Source organism: Genypterus blacodes, unplaced genomic scaffold, assembly GCF_046128005.1.
Source record: "Genypterus blacodes isolate CSIRO-AG114 ecotype Tasmania unplaced genomic scaffold, CSIRO-AGI_Gbla_v1 ptg000119l_1, whole genome shotgun sequence".
Classification (NCBI taxonomy): Eukaryota; Metazoa; Chordata; class Actinopteri; order Ophidiiformes; family Ophidiidae; genus Genypterus; species Genypterus blacodes.
In genome coordinates this window covers 419,403-438,405 of record NW_027466922.1, presented here as the reverse complement: position 1 = coordinate 438,405, position 19,003 = coordinate 419,403, and the positions used below count along the sequence as shown (strand labels likewise).

The following is a 19,003-nucleotide window of genomic DNA, read 5'->3' as shown; positions in this document are numbered from 1 at the left end:
AGCTGGAGTCGGGAGGTCTGAAGGTTCATCTGAAGAGAAGAAGAAGAGGAAGAGGAAGAGTCAAACCCAGTGATGCCAGGTTAATAAGAGGAAATCTGAAGGAGGAGAGTTGAACCGCAGCATTAATAATAGCAACATCAATGAGACGAAACCTTTTGATCCTGTGTGTGTGTGTGTGTGTGTGTGTGTGTGTGTGTGTGTGTGTGTGTGTGTGTGTGACCCATCTGATGAATGCTGGGATAACCTCCATTCCGGCCAGTTGACCCTGCGTGGGATAAGTTCCTGTAGGTTGAATCTCTTCTGTCCGTCTTGCTAACATTCTTTTCAGGAGTTCTGTTGGTTTGGACGCTCAGACTCCCACAATCCAAAACGCTTTCACACTTCAGAGGTCAGAGGTGACGGTTAGAGGCAGTGGACCGCATGAAACGCTTTCTCCCGTCCTCCCATCAGTAAATTACAGGAGACCAGAGAGTGCAGTTAGTGCTGTCACTTAGCTCCTCCCCCTCCTGTGCTCCTCTGAGTGCTGCTGAAGTCAACGCGGCGTTGAGAGGAGCTGATGGTGCCTTCAGACGACCCCCGGGGGAGCCTGTGGTCCAGATGAACCCCAGGGTGACGTGAGAGCCAAACAGAAGCTTCTTCCCCCCCTACCGCTTCTGTCCAAAGTGAAACCGAAGATCGATAGACAACAGAAAAGAACAACCAACTGCAACTCTTAACGTGTCAGAATGTGATTCAATAGTCAGAAGCATGAATGGTGCAAACGCCTTGGTGTGTAATTGGTGATGAAATCTGTATGAGCGCCTGGACTTGTTTCCCTGACAACAACAATAAAGGGAGAAGTGTTTCACGTATCAAAAATCCTTTGTTGTGTCTGTTTGTTGTGAATAGAAGTTTTGAGGTTGTGTCCTTCTCTTCAATCCTACAGACCGCAGCTTTAAAGTGATGATCTCATACGAAGTTAGACGATGTTCAGGGGGAAAATAACATCTGAACCATGTAAAGTCCATGTAATGTCCATGTAAAGCCTCTGGAGCTTTGAACTGAAGCCTAATTTCACACAAAACGCTCCAACTTCAATGAATAAATCAAAGCTTCTAGTCAGATTCCAACACAGGTGGGGCTAATTTACCTTTTCTTCCTTCTTTGTTCTGCTCGTTTGGGCTCGTTGGCCTCACACCTGCTGCCAATTAGCTAATTACCAACCAGCCCAGGCAGTTTGAGGTGGAACGGGACGATGCGTTCAAGGTCCAAACCTGGAATTCCTCCATGAAGTATTAGAATAGAAACACGTCTGAATGAAAGAGGCTCGTCCTCCTGCGGCGAGCGTGTGTGTGTGTGTGCGTGTCCGTGTGCGTCTGCCACCTGAAACATCAGCAGTGTGTTTTAATAGCAAATCACAACAAACCAGTGGAGGAAGAGTATGGATAAAGTAACAAAGGTGACTAAACATTTGATTCTGCATCATATTACACACAGTAAAACTCACAACAAACTGTTTTAGATTTATGATTTGATAGATTTAAGTAAGCAGCCTTGGTTTCATGGTTTCTCTCTGTTTAACGCTCTGTCAGTCTGTGTTGATTTTGATTTTAAATGACATATTTGCTTCTAAACTGCAGATCTTGGTTGTAATCTTCACAGTCAAGTTCATCAAATTCAGGCACAGATCATTTTGGCTTTGTACACTCATGCTTGAGGCTGTGTTGTTGTTGTTGTTGTTGTTGTGTGAGCAGCGTGCTTAAGTTGCTCTAATATGTGGAGTGCACAGGAGGAGCGTTTACATTTTATAGTTGAGGTGGCCAGCTGTTTGTGTGTGTGTGTGTGTGTGACCACTGGAGTGCGGTCAGCTCCGTCTCCATCCTCAGTGGGTCCTGAGTGCGTTTACACGTTTTGGTTAAGTGCTGTGTGGCTGCGACCCCAGAAACATGTAAATGCCACAGAAAGGAGCTCGTAACCAAAACGCAGCCTGTGAGTGGTTTGACACAGAGACATGGCTGCAATGCTTCAAACTTTTAAAAGCTTCCAAACGTGGGAAATCCTCAATGGTCATCAAGGGAACTGAAGGAGCTTTAGGGCAAATTTACAAAGTGTTCAGTCTGATAACCAAAGCCTGAGCTGATGAGTGTTTGCTACAGATTAGATGTGTGTCTACCTTCTTCACCTTATAGTTAAAGCTTCATAACTACACTTGGTTGGCGCTACAGCTGGAGTTTAAACATCAGCAGCTTTCTCTCAGACTTCTCCGACTCACTGGAGACCAAATGTGGAGGAAAATGAGCTAAAAATGAGCTAAAACTCCAAACTAATCTGACAGAAAAGCTCCCACACCTCACCTCCTTATCAGCCGGCGTCACTTCAGCTCCTGCCGTAAGGCGACAACTCGGCACAAAACAGTCCAGCGGGACACTTTCTCCAGCGTGACACTGATGTGATTATTTAGGCGGTAAAACCTGAGCCATTTCCCCCCTCAAATGGATTGGAATGAGCAATGACATCGTGCAGCTTATGGAGGCTGCAGAGATGTGAAACACTTGAGCCGCTCCCATCGTCTAAAATGAGACGGTCCAGCAATTTACAATCTGTTTAATACTGATACAGAAGAATAACACATTTGGACGTGTATCTTGAGTCAAATTAATGAAGCAAAAACAGTGGTGTGTTGAGACAGTTGCTATAGAAACTAAACTAAAAGAGTTACAGTATTATTTTGCATATGAAGTGGACTAATACTGCATCTGCAACACTTTGGCCTCTTGGAGCAGGTAAAGATTCTGACGAGGTGATTTTTATGACATCATCTTCTCTTTTGCACACTTTATCCCCACGTCATCTCTGAAGGAACCACTAGGAGGTGCTGTGCTGTTTTCTACACCGATCAAATCCCTGGAAGACTGAATTCCCCAGGACTGACTTTGCTCTCATGGACAAAATCACAGAATGAACGGCCGACATCTCTACTCTCTGCCGTAGGATCGATCTGTTCCGAGTCACGTTCAGTTCATGTCTGTTGTGTTCGTTTTGATCGCCTCGTTTGTGATCGGCGTCCCGTTGTATCGAGTATCTGCTGTGGAAAAGCAATTTGGATAAAAGCTTCCATCCAATGTTGCTCTCTGTTAATGCCACTTTCTGCCTCTTCTTCCATCCGTAAACTGCGTGGCGTCGGCTGCAGGAAGCGCTTACAGGAAATGAATCAATCCATGATTTTCGGAAAACGTCTCCAATCCCAAATCCTCCATCAATCAATCAAGTGAGCAGAGAGTGAGAACGAATTCATCTTTTCTCTTTCCACACAAAACTCAAGTTGAGAATCAATCCAACATTTGTTATCTTCTTTTTTTTGTTGCTGCCGAGTTTTATTCATGTTTTGTGTCTGACCCACTTACCTCCCGGCTCCATCCTGCAGCTGGGGGAGACAGAATGTGACAGACGACACGCTGGAGCATTAAAGCCTCTTCAATAAAACATCAACATCAAAACTCTCAGGACAAAAACACCAGAAAACTCTTTAGTCACCGCCTGAATGTGTGAGGAAAGAGAGGAATAGTTTTGTTGCTGCTGATTGATTAATTCCAGCTCTCCTCTATGTGACTCAGTGTGAAGGCCTGTTTATGAACCCTCCCTGTTAACCCTTTCACTCTTCTGTATCCAGTTTGGCTTCAACCGGCAAACAAGACATCCATAACAGAGCCCGGCAGTAAGTGGCAGTCCATTTCCTTTCACATTAGGGCCAAAGGGAAACGGGTTTTTCCGCCTCTCATTGTACACACACACACACACACACACACACACACACACACACACACACACACACACACACACACACACACACACACACACACACACACACACACACACACACACACACACACACAGGCATATCCATCTTCCATCTTGACCCGATCAATTATGGATGCTAGCTGAGCACGCCTTTCTTACTCCGGCACATTGCAGCGTGGCGGCGCCCTGTTGTTGGGCGGTAATGACGAGGTGGAACGTCAGCGTGCTTCGCTTCACTCGCGCGCGCGTGACCGGACCCCCTGGGCGATGACACCACGGGTGCCGCGATGAAACCTGAGAGCTTTAGTTTGCTCGTTTACTCTCGGAGAACATGGCGTCTCACATGAGAGACACCTGATGAGTTCAGGTGCGGAGCTCTAACTCGCTGCACCGCTCTGCTCTTCACCTCTGTGTGTGTGTGTGTGTGTGTGTGTGTGTGTGTGTGTGTGTGTGTGTGTGTGTGTGTGTGTGTGTGTGTGTGTGTGTGTGTGTAACGGGGTCAAAGCAAGAGATGTTTTCCCCATTAACAGAGGCAGTGATTTGGGGAGGCAGCTGTGGGGTAATTGTGGAGGATGTGCGGAAGAAAGTAATTAGATCATTTCAATGCAGTGTTTTGCCTGCAGCCGTCTGTTTTCTATCAATTTTTCGACACAGACTGTCAGATCGTCCGTAAACGGGGGCCAATTATATTTATATGTGCATGATAATTTACTGAACATTGAATTAGGGCTGTTCAATATGCATTGGCTGTGGTTTTGAATGGTACACGATGCCCGTCGGGAGCAAACAAAGCTTCATCCACTTGACAGAGCAACCAAATGATGACTAACAAGCTCCGAGTTTAGCTTTTGCACATAAAAAACAACAAAATCAACTAAATTATAATAAAATAGCATATTAATTAGATATGAAAACAAGCTTCAGCTACCAGCACATGTCAGGTGTGTGTGTGTGTGTGTGTGTGTGTGTGTGTGTGTGTGTGTGTGTGTGTGTGTGTGTGTGTGTGTGTGTGTGTGTGTGGTCTCAGATGACTAAACATTGGGTTTTTCTGTTTTCCTTGTTTTTCTTTTGGTTCTTGAACGCTCCATCATCTCAAGCCCAGTTTCCATTACAGGAAAAGGCTCCTATCAAATATTAAATTGTATTAAAATGCTCTGTTGGGTTGCTGCCATGGAAATATGGACTGGTATGGTCATTTGTACTGTAAACAATATCTCCTTGTGATTTCTGGATGATTGTCTGGTAATAAAGCAGGAGGGCGGCGGCTCTGGTTTGCAGAGCTTAATGGCTTTTCCTTTCATTATTCTCTTACTTTGAGTGCACGGAAATTAACTTCCACGTACTGAAGATGCGGGTCTAAGGTGTGGAAACTGCCGGTTACAAAGTGAAGCCACTCTTGGAAAGTTGCGGCGACCACCAGAGAGTCGGGGTATGAATCTATGATTGGTTGTTGAAAGTGTGAGCTGAACCTGACTCTCTCCTGTAACGTGCGGTGGTCTCAGCCGTGGTCTCCGTTTCATTCTGTCACTTCATGTCTAATTAATTAACTGTGCCCCGGTCCTTTTCAGAGCCCTCAGCAGCTGAAGCAGGTTGCCTTGGTAGCCGGGGAAGTCGTCACGCTCCGTCTCTCCTTGTTCTACAGTGAAGCAGAAAGTGCAGCGGATACAGTAAACATTGTTTACTCGTTTGTGTACGTGTAGGAAGCAGCGACATTGTTTACATTCATGACGCGTCATTGTATAAACTCATTAAAATACATGTGTGTGTGTGTGTGTGTGTGTGTGTGTGGTCGTCAGTTTTCCACATTCTGCACTTCTCCATCTGCAGCCACCAAAGCCTCGACGCAGCAGTTTCAAAATGCTGAAAGTTGCCGCCCATCACCAAAATGTAGAATATACATTAAATCAAAAGAGGGGAGAAAAAAATCAACTCAATAAAATGTAGTTATGACCTCCAGGCAGGTATTTTGCTGACAGCAACATGCAGAGATCAAAGGGGGTTCTGAGTGCCAAAGTCAAGCGGCCGTTTCTTTATTCAAACAGTGTGTGAGATCAAAACACACCCAGCAGAGTGATGTATGACTGACATATGTGATGTCCTTGGTTTTGTTGCTGAGTAGAAAATGTGATGTTTTATGTTGTAGGTCAAAGGTCAGAACTTTGGGCCTAAATCATCAGTCATGATCCTGTGTTAGGGTCATTTCCTGTTTTATTTTGTAGTAGTTTCTGTTGTGTATTTAGCTTTACTTCCTGTCCTTGTTACCTGATTGTTTACACCTGTTCCCTGTTGTCATTAACCCTGTGTGTCGAAAGTCTGCGTCTCGTCCTGCTTCGTTCTTGGTTGTGTTCCGTGTCGCCGTGTTCCTCTGTGTTCCTCGTGCGTCAGTCAGTCAGTCAGTCACTCACTCAGTCAGCCTTTGTCCTTGAGGTTCTTCTCTTTACTTTGCCTCTGTTTGCTCCAGTGTTCCCTTCATCCTTCACTCCTCCTCTCTGGTTGATTCTAGTTCCCTCCCATGTTCCCTCAGCCTCTCACTCTCACAGTATTTGTTGTGTTTCCTCCTCCTGTAGCCTTGGTGTGTTTAAGTTATGGCCCTTTCTGTCCAGTCTATCTTATTCTGTTGTGTTTTCTGTTTTCCCTGCTGGGTGATTTGATATACATGTGCTTTTCTCCCTGCACTCTCTTGAACTCTCTCCAGCTTTGTGCCTTCAGCTGGATCCTAACAATCAGGGTTTTATAAAGCTGATCCATTGTAACGTTACAATGCTCTCCCATCCTTTCACACAGAGCGCTGTGCTGTGCTGCTCTACACTCTGAGCCGTGTACAGCATCCCTGAGCGTGGCTTTAAAAGCTGCAGGCTGCCAAAATCTTTTGATGCCATTGTCAAGACTGTTGCCAGGCAACTGATCACAATTTAGATTTGCTTGAACTCAGCTAATTTACACTCTGCACAAAGTTAAGAGTGTATGAAAAAATGATAAAGAGCGTGTCGTGATTTCTTAGTGTGTGTGTGTGTGTGTGTGTGTGTGTGTGTCCTGCAGCGTTGTCTCTCAGAAGAAGAGCGGTGAGTTACTGCGTTCACGGATGTTAGTTGCGTTTTGTTTGCAGCAAAGGTATTCTGCAGCTTGTTTACAAATATGAATGAGGCAACATTCCAATTCTGTTCTGGACCTAAAATCTAATTAGTTTGCTTCTCTTCCTCGCTGCCTTGTTAATCTTTTGCCATGCTGGTTGAGATGCATGTCAGCAGCTCCCCACTCTCTCTGTCCATGGATCCTTTGTTTGCTTGCAGTTGGCTTTGCATGATGTTCAGTCCTGTGTTCCATCTGCTGTGGCATCGCTATAGTGCGGAGCTATTACACATGAATATCTCAGCTCAGATCCCTTATCTGTGTATAGACAGCTGGGATGACACTTGTGAGATGAGACGAGGCGTTTTTCAGCGTTCAGGGTCAAGTATCACATGAGAAACTATCAGATGGATCATTTGGTCCGGCTCTAGCAGACTCAGAGCCACATTAGCAACCCGATGGTGCCCTCCACTCAGTGAATCTATGTTTTTACTGTTCTCCTGAGGAAAACAAGTCATCAGTCACTGTAAGTCACTGGTTCACATGACACACATTGACTGGACTCTGTGTTAATATCAAAGTTATTGATTAAAGCAGGTTGGAGGTTTGAGTCTCTCCTTCCTATCGCAGTAACGACACACACACACACACACACACACACACACACACACACACACACACACACACACACACACACACACACCCGCCTGATGGAATAAAGCAGTAATTAGATTTGCATCCTTAAACTGAAACCCAATAGACTGCAGGATAAAGGATGATCCCTTATCCACCTGTCAGTCACAGCAGAGCGGAGATGAAGAACAATGTGGTAACGGTGCTACATCTGGAGCGCAGCTGTTCATCGTCACACCGCCGCGCTCCTTCGCCGACTTGTAGCCGACCTCCCGGCTAAGCCCACTTGTTGTTATACAGACGCTACCTGCCGACAGATGTTCCTTCATCCCTCCCATTCAAACGGGGATTTATCCAAACCCGTCCACACGCTCGTCCAATCACATCAGTGGATTTGCCCTGAGACGCTGAGCCTTTTTGATTTCAACATCAGCGTTGACAACAAATGGCTGTCAAATGTAACAATCCCGGCATTATTAAAATTCCATTTCTACGATTTCGTACGCAGGCTTGTTTCCTCACACAGGCTCTGAGTCGATTCAGGCTGTGGGGATGTGACAATACCACACGTTCCTCCGCTCGTTGCATATTCATTAACAGATCTGACAAATCCCATTATTCAGCATCACTCCCCAAAGCTGACACGGCGAATCTGGCATCTGTGTTATTACCAAGCACCGGCATCCATTAGGACCAAAGAACGGGAGGGACGACACAATGCCTGACAGCTTGAGCTTTTGAATTTAATTAAATGTGTCACAGGTTTCTGCCTATTTATGGCCCGGTTGGACCAATTGGGACAGACTGTAGTTCTTGTGAGCACAGGGTGAGATTTGCCTCATCCATCACCTGCAGCGAACAGAGACCTACATATCTTCACACGCTGGGAAATGGAGACTTCAGACTTATAAAATATTGTTGGAGGGAGAATAAAGGACGACGGCGGCCAGTCAGCTTGATACAACATTACAATCGTGTGTTTCTGGAAGGAATCTTAATGATTTCAATAATAAATAGTTACAGACGAGGACTCTTAAGCCGCCTGTGTCACAGATATGAGGTCATCAGCTGCTGCTCCAACAATAACAAACAATAGAGACACACATTAGGAATTCATAGAGCTTTCACTTGAAATGAACTACTTCTTTTTTGGCAGCAAACATCAATCAGCACAGAAATTATCCTCAAATGGGACACGGGCTCCAGGAGCGGGCCAAGCTTTTGTCTCTGATTACAAATTGATCTTTGGCACAGATCAATATTGTTTTGAGGCTTGGCTGTAATCCGTGTTCATGTTTGTGCTGCTGATATGTACGCGTAGGCTTCTGTAAGTATGATGTCATCGCTCTTTTATGTTTCAATCTGCTGTTGATGTTTTTCCGTCAGGCTCTCAAATGTCCAAAACATTTCATACATTGATAGAAATGAATGATTAAGTGACTGAGTTCAACACTAAAAATACAGACTGGATATTTTAATGACTTGATGCAAAAAAATTGCAAGCGTTTTACAAAATCAATCTTTTTAAATTCAAGTCTCAGATTGTTGCTTCATCGGACCGTTAAATGTCTGGAACACTTGTATGTAATTAATGTATGTTAGTGTATTCTAATGTCTCTAATGGCCTCAGAATGCTGTTTAACATGCAAACACATTCAGCGGATCAATGCAATCGCTCCTTTCACATCAGTCTGGGTGACGTGTCCTCGTGTCCCCGTGTCCTGAAACACATGAAAAGGCCTTTGAGTCATTACCTTATCCTCCAAAGCAGAATCAAAAGCATGCACTATTCCACCCCTTTCATGTGAGCGGCACTCGCAGTCCGAAAAGCACTCAGAGCCACATTGTCTAGAAAAGAGCATTTAGTTTTATTCATTGCCTGAGTTCGCTGGGTCACGGACAAGTGCTGTTCTAAGATGAAGGTTCTCCACAATTCTACAAAAACAAAAGGTGGCCTCCTGAATGATGCAACAGGCGCAGGGCAGCAGTGTGCATCATTGTGGGGCACTTGTGCTGTAAGACTGTGACCCTGAACCACCAACAGAACCACCAGAATATGAAATGAGACGTCTGTGAAAAGAAACCTGGAGGATTTTGTCACAAACTCACATCTGGCTGCAGTTAGACTCCACAGATTTCCTGAAGAAGTTGGATTGATAAAACTATTATTGATCCGTTTATCCCATCCCCTGCATTCAGTTCGTTCTCATATCGTGGATGAGACGATGTTCAACTATTACAAAAGCTATAAAGAATCAATAAGCAGTAAATACTTTCTTATCCTGCGTCCTTGAGTCCAAACACACAAACAAATCCAAGCTATATTGCAATGAATGGTTATTCTCTTGTGAAGTAAAATAAATACAGGACACACACACACACACACACACACACACCCTTTATTGAGCTTGTGTCATTTTGTGACATAAAGCTTTGGCGCTGTATCGGCCGTAGAGACTCACTGTCTGTGTAAATCAGTTGGGGACACGCTCCAGTCTCACTGCGAGAGAATAAATAGACGGTCCTTAATTGATAATTAGATGCAGCTGCCACTGCCGCCCAGCCTGGAGCCACTGATGAACACTAATTAGACAATTGCTCCAGCCCACACACATAAAGCAACAATGGACTGAGGCTGTACAGGTTGATCACTGTGGGTGATAGTAGAACAAACGCACAACTGAAGGCTGATTGGTCCAAAAGTTCAGACTGCTATTGGACCCTGATGTCTGATTAAGGGGGAACATCAGGACATCGTATACGGAACGCGTCTCTGTGATGAGAAGCCAATGATTACAGAGCGCCAAAATCCAACTCCAAAGCCACGGGAATACAAACTGGAACACCAGTGGACTGTGAGCAGACTGCTAATGGTGACAGGCCGCTCCACTGTGACCAAACTGTGAGAGGAAATCAAGACATTTTCAGAAAACCACTTTCTCCGCCTGCGACTTTTAGAACAGCTTCAGGATGTACAAATTGCACGAAGTTGCATTTGATACTTGCACACTATCATCCTTAAATCCCTCTCTCTCTCAGCTATACTGTCGGGTTTGAACCAAAGAACAAAAAGTCCACACACAGCCACAGCCAACCCAGAAGAAATCCATATCTCATCTCTCCTTTCTGTAGTAGAGGCACGTTCCTGTCGGGCAGGTGAAGGGTCAGCCTCCCCGTGTGACATTCCATTTCTTTGCCTGAGAAAGCAGGCCAAGCACCCGGAGACCTCTGGGTCAGCGTGCACTTACTGCCTCATTAATAATGCACGGCCCTCCATTTGAACCAGCAGGCTGTGGAACGACGCAGCAGGACACATGGAGCACACAGCTGGTCATACATGAACTGCACAGTCAGGAAATTGCATCCCTCTCTCTCTCTCGCTCTATCTATCTATCTATCTATCTATCTATCTATCTATCTATCTATCTATCTATCTATCTATCTATCTATCTATCTATCTATCTATCTATCTATCTATCTATCTATCTATCCTGATGGTTCGGTGGCTGCATTTGTTGTTGGGACACCGCTGTCCCAAATAAGACCAAAGCGGTGTTACTCAAAGGTTGTTTTAAAATAATCCTCCTAATGAAGTCACAAGAGGCAATTGGATCGCCTCCTTTTCCATGTCTCCGTCCTCTCCGTCCTCTCCGTCCTCTCCGTCCCGCCCTGTCCTCCCTGACAGCCTTATATTTAATCTGGACCGTGCAGCTGCAGCTCTGCATGACATCTGTGCCGCTGATATGCCCTCATGGTCGCATATGTGTTGCTATTAGGGTCCTGACTTCAGGCTCACTGCAGTGAATTTATTTCCATTCCATTTCCATCTTTGTGTATTTATGAACCGTTTCAATTTGTCTTTAATTTGCTTCTGAAATCACAATAATTTCTGACATATTATAATATGTTTTATAATTTTTGACAATTTTTGGATAATTGTTAAAAAAAAAGAATTTTGTTAAATTGTCAACAATGATGCTTTTTGAAAATACCAACAAAAAAATCCACAGCATTTAGTTTTAAATGTCTAGTAAAGATTGTACAAACTTTGAAAATCGATTTTATAAATGCTTTGGTTCTAGAATGTTCTGCAGCCTGTCATGGTCATGTGATCCGTGTGCTCTGCTCTGTGTGCATGTCTCATACATTCATATCTGGAGGTGATGAGCAGCTAAATCGGATCCAGTTCCCACTTTTATCCCAGATTTGCTCCTTTAATCTTCCTCCTCTCAGCATCTCAGCGTCACACTTCATCTCTGTGGTGCAGCTGCAGCTCTGCGTGGCGTCTCTGCCTCTCATGATGCCTTCACGGTCCCACACGCATATGTTTCATTTGGAAATCTTGACTCCAGGCTTTCTCACTGCAGCTCCACAAACCTAAGCTGCCTGTTGGTTCTCCACAGGGGGTCCCATGTAACACTGGGGGATCTCTTGGAGACAGTATTGGCTGGCGGAGACATGTCCTCTCCACGCCTCATTATTGAGGGACTAGGTGCTGGCGGTACCGGCCAATCAAGAGGCTTCTGCTCGGGACTGAGTAGCCCACAAGTTATTAACCTGAATGATCACGACTCTGACTGGGGAGAGGGGGGAGGAGGGGAGGGAAGAGAGAGAGAGAGAGGGGGGGGGGAGCGGCGATAAATCTCATAAATCGGGCGATTTAACTTCAGTGTCTGTGCGAGTCTGCGTTTGGGATAGAGCTGCTGTCCCGGTCCCGGTCCTGGTTCTGTCCTTTGTCTCTCCTGATGTTGCTGATGGAGTCGACCTGACAAGACAAAACAAAACCAAAAAGCAGATATTTCAGCACCGGAGCTGTCCAGGACTGAGGAAGAACTCTCTCTCTCTCTCTCTCTCTCTCTCTCTCTCTCTCTCTCTCCCTGGGTGCTTGTAAATCCTCTCTGCGGGACTTGTCGGAGGAGGTTCGTGCCATCTCTCTCTCTTTCTCTCTCTCTCTCTCTCTTTCTCTCTCTCTCTCTCTCTCTCTCCCTCCGTACCGGCACAAACCGACTCGCGAGTGAAGGCGCGCACACACACTCACTCGCACGCAGGCGATCACACACATACACACACACGCTCGCGCGATCACACACACACACACACACACACCCACACACACACACACACACACACATACCCGCGCTCCGTCCAAAGCCGAGACTTTGCGATGCTGGACAGGCGGGTCTGAGCCACAGAGGACAAAAGTCTCGGTGAACAGCAGCCTCTCCTCCCTCTCGGTGAGTCTCTCTCTCTCTTTTCTGGGGTGTTGACTTTGCTCTCTCCGCGCTTCCGTACAGCGAACTGAGATTAGATCAGGTGGATTTGAAAGACGGGACAACGTGGAGCTGCAGGGACAGAAGACGGCTTGCTGGGTAAACAGGGGGAGGTATTTAGGTCAGTGTGCACATGGGTGTGTGTGGGTGCTGGCGTGGACGTCCCATGTTCCCCTCTGATGCTGTGTGTGTGTTGGTGTTGGTGTTTGGTCCTGTGAATTCACTTTGATTGCAGGTGAACTCTGGGAGGAATTAGAGGGGTTTGATCACTGAGAGCATCCAGAGCAGCGGATCCAGCAGTGAGTGAGTGAGTGGATGTTCCTGCATGAGAGTTGTGTCAGCGGCGGGGTTGTGCGTCTCCACACTGGACCTCCATCTTATCAGGTCATGTGTGCTCATCACTCTGTCACAATAGACTCTGATTTAACCTCTTTTGCTATTTGAATCAACTTGAAGAAGAATTTAGAAGAATCCTGCCTCCTTTGTCGTGATCAGGCTGCAGATCTGACTCATCCATTTTCTAGAACATTCCTGAAACGTTGCTAATGGGCTTGACATCCTTTATTCTTTGTGTTTTTAAAGGGTCGGCTTCAGGGCGATTGTCTGCTGTGGCTCTTATTTCTGTCTCGACTTGAGTGCTGTCAGGGACGCTCACATTGTACTCGCCCGCCGCTGTCCCTAGGCAAGGCATCTACTATTTATATAAGCACCTCATCCATTGTTTACTACCGCATCTGTACATGCCATCTGTCCCGATTTGTCCACAAACGAGCAGCAAAGAGTCTGGACCGGGCTGAAAGGCTCTTAACCTTGGACGGAGCTCTGCTGCTGCTGCTGCTCCTCAGGCTGTGACGGATCCCTGCAGCCTGTGCAGCTCCACCGCCGCCTGCACTGTGCTTATTGTCAGACTCCTTCAGAGTGTTTGCTGCTTGGCTCAGACTCTTTGCCTGCCAGTGGGCTGGATGCCAGCGAGATGTCTCCAGTCTAACAACGCATTGAGATTTAAATTCCTCCCCATTCAGGCACATTTTTTTGTCACTTCACCGGCTGAATTTCAAACCCACATGTGCTTTTGTGCAGCCTGTGCTTATTGTGGGGAATCTGTGTGCTCCAGGTACAAGCTGATGGGAGAGAGAGAGAGAGAGAGAGAGAGAGAGAGAGAGAGAGAGAGAGAGAGGCAAAGGGACAGAGTGTGAGACTGACACACTGCATGGGAATATTGGTTCCTCCGTGAAGAATCTGATCACTACAGGCCCGGGGGAAACCAACAGAACGACGTTTTAAAGCTCTGCACTTTGATTTATAAAGCCCTGTGCGTCCTAATGCACGTACATCTGCATGTTTTTAAGCGTCCCTTAATGATCCTGCTCGCCCGCTCTCTCGCTGGCTGGCTGTTACAGGGCTCCCAGTGAACTCGTTAGTGTGATTAGTTCCAGGTCTTTGCATCCCTGGTCCGGGGGTGAGAGTTTGTGCTAAAGAGGGGCTCGGTTCCCATGAAAAGCCGCCGTGCTTTGTGGCGCTTTCATTCACAAAATCTCTCCCCCCTTCCCCCCCGCACCCGCACCCGAAACAAGGAATGAAAAGGAGGCTGGTTTGGGATTCTAATCAGCACATACCACCGCCGTCCAACTGCTCTGGGAGGAGAACTGTAAATAATAATAACTTAGCTCTAATGAGAACAGACGCGTTAATCTGAGATGTTTTAAGGAACGACGAACGGATCTGGAGTCGGATCCTAACTCCAGACAGATAAAGGTTTATTTTACGAGCTCCTGCACATCTCAATAACTTTAAAACGCTGCCACTCGGTTGATGTAAGGCTGCATACTAATTCAGACCTCTAGGTGTCTTGATTGCTCTCTAATATACAGCTGCTCAGACGGGGAAAATGGATTCCACTACCAAATAAAAGATAAAAGATTAATTTCCTCTTAAAGCACAATACGCTTCGCCCTCGCCGACGGCCTGCTCGCCCGAAATAGAGCCATCGCCACAGAGGATCGCATAATAGAAGTTATTATCTGTCAAAGGAGAGGAAAATGACGAAAATGGAATCAAAGAGAAGTCATAAATGCAAGGAGAAGAAGGTAACGTGTCAGTGCTGATGATGGTGTGACAGGCTGCTTCTTCTTCTTTGAACCGTCTGATGAGTGGAACATGCAGAGAATGTGAGCGTCTTATGTCAGAGAAGCAAACAGCCATTTGAGCTGCCGGGCCTCCAAAATTATCAATATTTAATACAACCAATATGCTTCTAAGAGCTTCGTCTCTGCTCCTTCATTCGCCGGTGTGAATCAAGAGGGAGAATACGCACAGAATCCAAATACGCTCGAATGTATGTGTCACTGTTGCTTTGACATTTTAAATCATTGTTTCCCTTCCTTCTAACTGGAAGGAGGAAGAACCCCCCAGCGCCTGACGTCTTTCTCCTCCTCCATCATACCCAGGAAACGCTGAGGCAGGGAAGCTTGACAGGATACAATTTCCTGGACCATATGTGTGTGTGAGAGCTTCTGCCCCGAGGACGGTGGCCCTGATTCCCCCTCCTCTGTGCTCCAGGTCTTTTTTTATCCGGGGGCATTTAAATCATTCAGAGCCGTCGGTCTGGGATTGGAGGGCAAAGCCAGCCGAGGCATCCTGGACGACTCGGTGCTTTTGTCTCCGCAGCTTAGATCGGCCTCAAGTAGAACCTGAAGGTGGTTCTGTATGTCGGTGCTGTGTCTTGGATCAACCGAGTGCTTTCTTCTTCGCTTTGTCTCTATTAAGTGAAGGAGAAGGTTGTGTTTACTCGCGTCGCTTCCTTCTAAACGCCGCTGCTACTTCCAGATAGACTTTCCTCCCTTTTCCTTGCCGCTGTTCCTTCCATCATTGTTTCGGGTCTGCAGACTTGTAGAAACTTGTACATGCTGCCACCTACAGAGCTGGAGGAAACACTCAACGACCACGACTGCCTGCGTGGCTTCTTCCCGGGAACGTGTCTGATCAGGAAGATTTCCCCATGATGGTATCCTTAACTGCTTAATTTGTAAGCGTTAAGGATTCCATTCTATTCTGCTGCTGTGAGCAAAGTAGTAAATGTGAATCTCCTTGCTGTTGAATGTTCTCAGTAGACGCTTATAGCTGTGATGTGTGGAAACGTCGGGCTAAGCTTCCCTGTGAGGATGAAGTGCAGGCGGGTGTTGAGCTGAGCACAAACGCGTTGTCAGTCACGCCGTTAAACCTTCGCACATTTCCTTGACAGTTTCCCGGTTGAGAGCTGCAGCAGGTTACTCAGCACCGGCTAATGAACGGAAGGTATCAAAGCCGGGCGCTGACCCATTTGTGTCAGAATCGACTTTGCGCGCTGAGCGAGAGAGGGAGAAAACACGAGGCCCCTTATTTAAAATTCATAAGTTAACCTGGAAACGACAGCGACCTCGACGGGCTCAGACATCAGCGAGCGAGCTTAACCAGCTCTGCTCTCTGTGCAAACCGTAAGACGTGTTAGGAACTCTTCCTCCCGTCCTCCTCCGTGTTCCCTCTGGCTGCAATCATACGAGATCCATACATACTGATCCTGATCCCTGCTGAGTCCTCATAATAATCCGCTGCGGGTGAAGCTTCGGATGATTCAATAACACGAGAGGGAAACACGCACGGCTGCAACTTTTTAATTTCAGTCGACTCCTGCACGCTCTGTAATAGATGTGATGTAATGTGATCGTTAATTTTGGATATTGCCGTTTTATTCCTCCTGCTTACTGCCAGCTCTGATTCAGTGAAGTGCGTGGAGACCTTGGGGTTCGGTTGCTACGACGTTTCTTATTGTTTCCTCTGTTATTAGGAAGGAAATTCACTTTGCTGGCCATTGAAAAACAATTAGCCGGCTGTTGATGAGTCTTTGTTATTCTATCACAGAGCACGATCTTATCTGGGCTCAGAGAGAAGATAGTTAGAGGCCCCTGTGATGTTTGTGTTGATCCCACTTCCTGTATCGCCTCCACACATGCCGGTAAGCAGCAGGCGCGTGGATCCATCCGTTACATGCGGCTGTGACAGGAAGTGAGGCGAGGTGCTTCTTAGATTCCTCCACAGTCGTTTCATCTTCGCAACAATCAATTCAAACCACATCTAAGTTAGTGCCGGGCTAGTTCTCTTATTACCTCCACCAAGGAGGATAGGTTTTCGTCCCAAGCTTGGAGGCTGGAAGGGGGCGGGAGGCGCGGACCAGGGAGGAGCCGGCTCAGATCCAGACTCAGAGGTGTATAGAGGAATTGCAGCGAACATGAATGTAGCTATGATTTAGTAGCATACAAACAACTTGACAGATCCAGAAATAAAGGACATCTATTATGTTAGTCCCTGCCTATTCGGCCTGGGGGGAGGTATGCAGGGGTAAATAGTGACCTTTCATTCCCACAGCAGCCTGCAGCCTCTCCTGAAGTTGCTTATCTACTTCATTTGTAAGCAGCAAGCCGTGGACTTGTTCCTCGGTAACCACTGGGGCTTTGCGTGTATTCTCTGTAACCGTGCGGGGAAATCATGTGACTCTACGGTGAACAGAGGCGGCTAGACTGACAGGATGGGAACTGGAGGCCTGGGAGGCTATTAGAGCGGCCGGGGAGGAAGAGAGAGGGAGTGACTCTCGGTTTACTTCAGATGAAGGCGATTGAATTTCACACGAGCACTTATGTGCAGCGTGGACGGCTGGGATTGCGTTTCAGAGCAAAACACGCGTCCCATAAGTACCGCCTAATCAACTTCAATCCACGGCACAGCCTTTTTCCCCATAATGGAATTTCTGGCTTGCGCCTTGGCCCCGAGCGAAGATGAGAGCGAGATGAGTTTGTGCGTGTGTGTGGCGTTGTGTTGTGTTGTGCGTTCGCCGGGAGGCGTATCGGCTCGGACAGTGTTTGATTTCACTATGAACCAGAGATTGATGGACTCTAAGATTCCGTGTCTTGTTTATCAGACATTCCCCCAAATCGCTCTGGGATCAATCAGTTTGAGAGAGAATGATGTGTGTGTGTGTGTGTGTGTGTGTGTGTGTGTGTGTGTGTGTGTGTGTGCGCGCGCTATATGAAACACTATTCATATGAAATGCTCACACACACACACACACACACACACACACACACACACACACACACAAAGCTGCTTTATCATCATGGGCTAAGCAAAAAATATGACCTCTTGAAATAATTATGGAAATCTTTCAACATTGAAGCAGCTGCGTCCTTTAAAGGTCCTACAGGTGGAAGAGTTTGACCTTTGACCAAAAGCTCTCTGGCTGGAATCCCTGTGCAATTAATGGAAGTTCCCTTGAGCAAGTGTGGAGTTTGAGGCACAGAGAGAAAACATTCAGAAATCTCCAAACAGTCAGAATGTGTAAGCTTGCGGTCCTGATTAAGTTTGACTTAAATGTCACTTTAAACGCCTGACTTGTTCCATATTCATGTGTCCTTTCCACTACTGCTACTTCTCCTTCCCTCACTTCCTTTTCTATGGGGATCATCCTCTCTTATATAAGCCGATGGGAGTTAGAGACACCGAAGTCATGAAAATGTGATGATTGTTGAAGACACACAGATGGAGCCGCTGCAGTGAGACACGCAAATGTGGGGAGAGGAGCAGGTGGGTTTGGTTTATTACAGGCGGGAGGCTGGAGGGAGAGAGTCAGTGGAGGAAAGAGATGTGAGACGGAATGAGACGCGAGTGCAGAAGGAGGAAAGATACGCATCAACGGGAGATCAAATGATCAAAGACGGAGTAAACATGTCCTCTGTCGTCTCCTCCTTTCTCAGCTCTCCGTCACTCACAGCTGTCATTGGCCGGCTCCACTAGACGCCTCGCTGTTCTTGTTGTTGTTGTTGTTTCCGTCCCGGCGTGTAATGGCTGAGCAAAAGTTTTATTGTTATGTCACGCAAAATAAGTCCAGCAGACACGCAATGACAAGACGCCACTGATGAATGTAAACTGGATCCAGCATGCATAATGATGTCTGACGAGGCCTGAAGCTTCCTCACCTGTTGGTCTGCAGAGCCGCTCCAAGAAGCTATCAACCAATTCTAATGAGACTTTGTCGTGGGCAGGCCTGTATTCTTGTCTCTGATTGGTCCAAACCCAGTACTGGCACTTTGTATGACGACAAACATTGGGGCTGTGACAAGTGGGAGATTTGGTATCTGAGGATGACTTTGGTGTTCTACTCACCAGCCCCAACAATAGGGCTGAAAGGGAGAGGAAGACGTAGAGGAAGACGTTGAGGAAGACGT

General features: G+C 46.6%; 1 protein-coding gene across 1 annotated transcript in view; it reads left to right on the top strand.

Annotated features, from left to right (window-relative positions):
• The window catches only part of LOC143009957 (phospholipase A2-like), a 124,681-nt gene that overhangs the window by 82,606 nt on the left and 23,072 nt on the right, over positions 1-19,003 (top strand). The gene's annotated exons all lie outside the window — the stretch shown is intronic.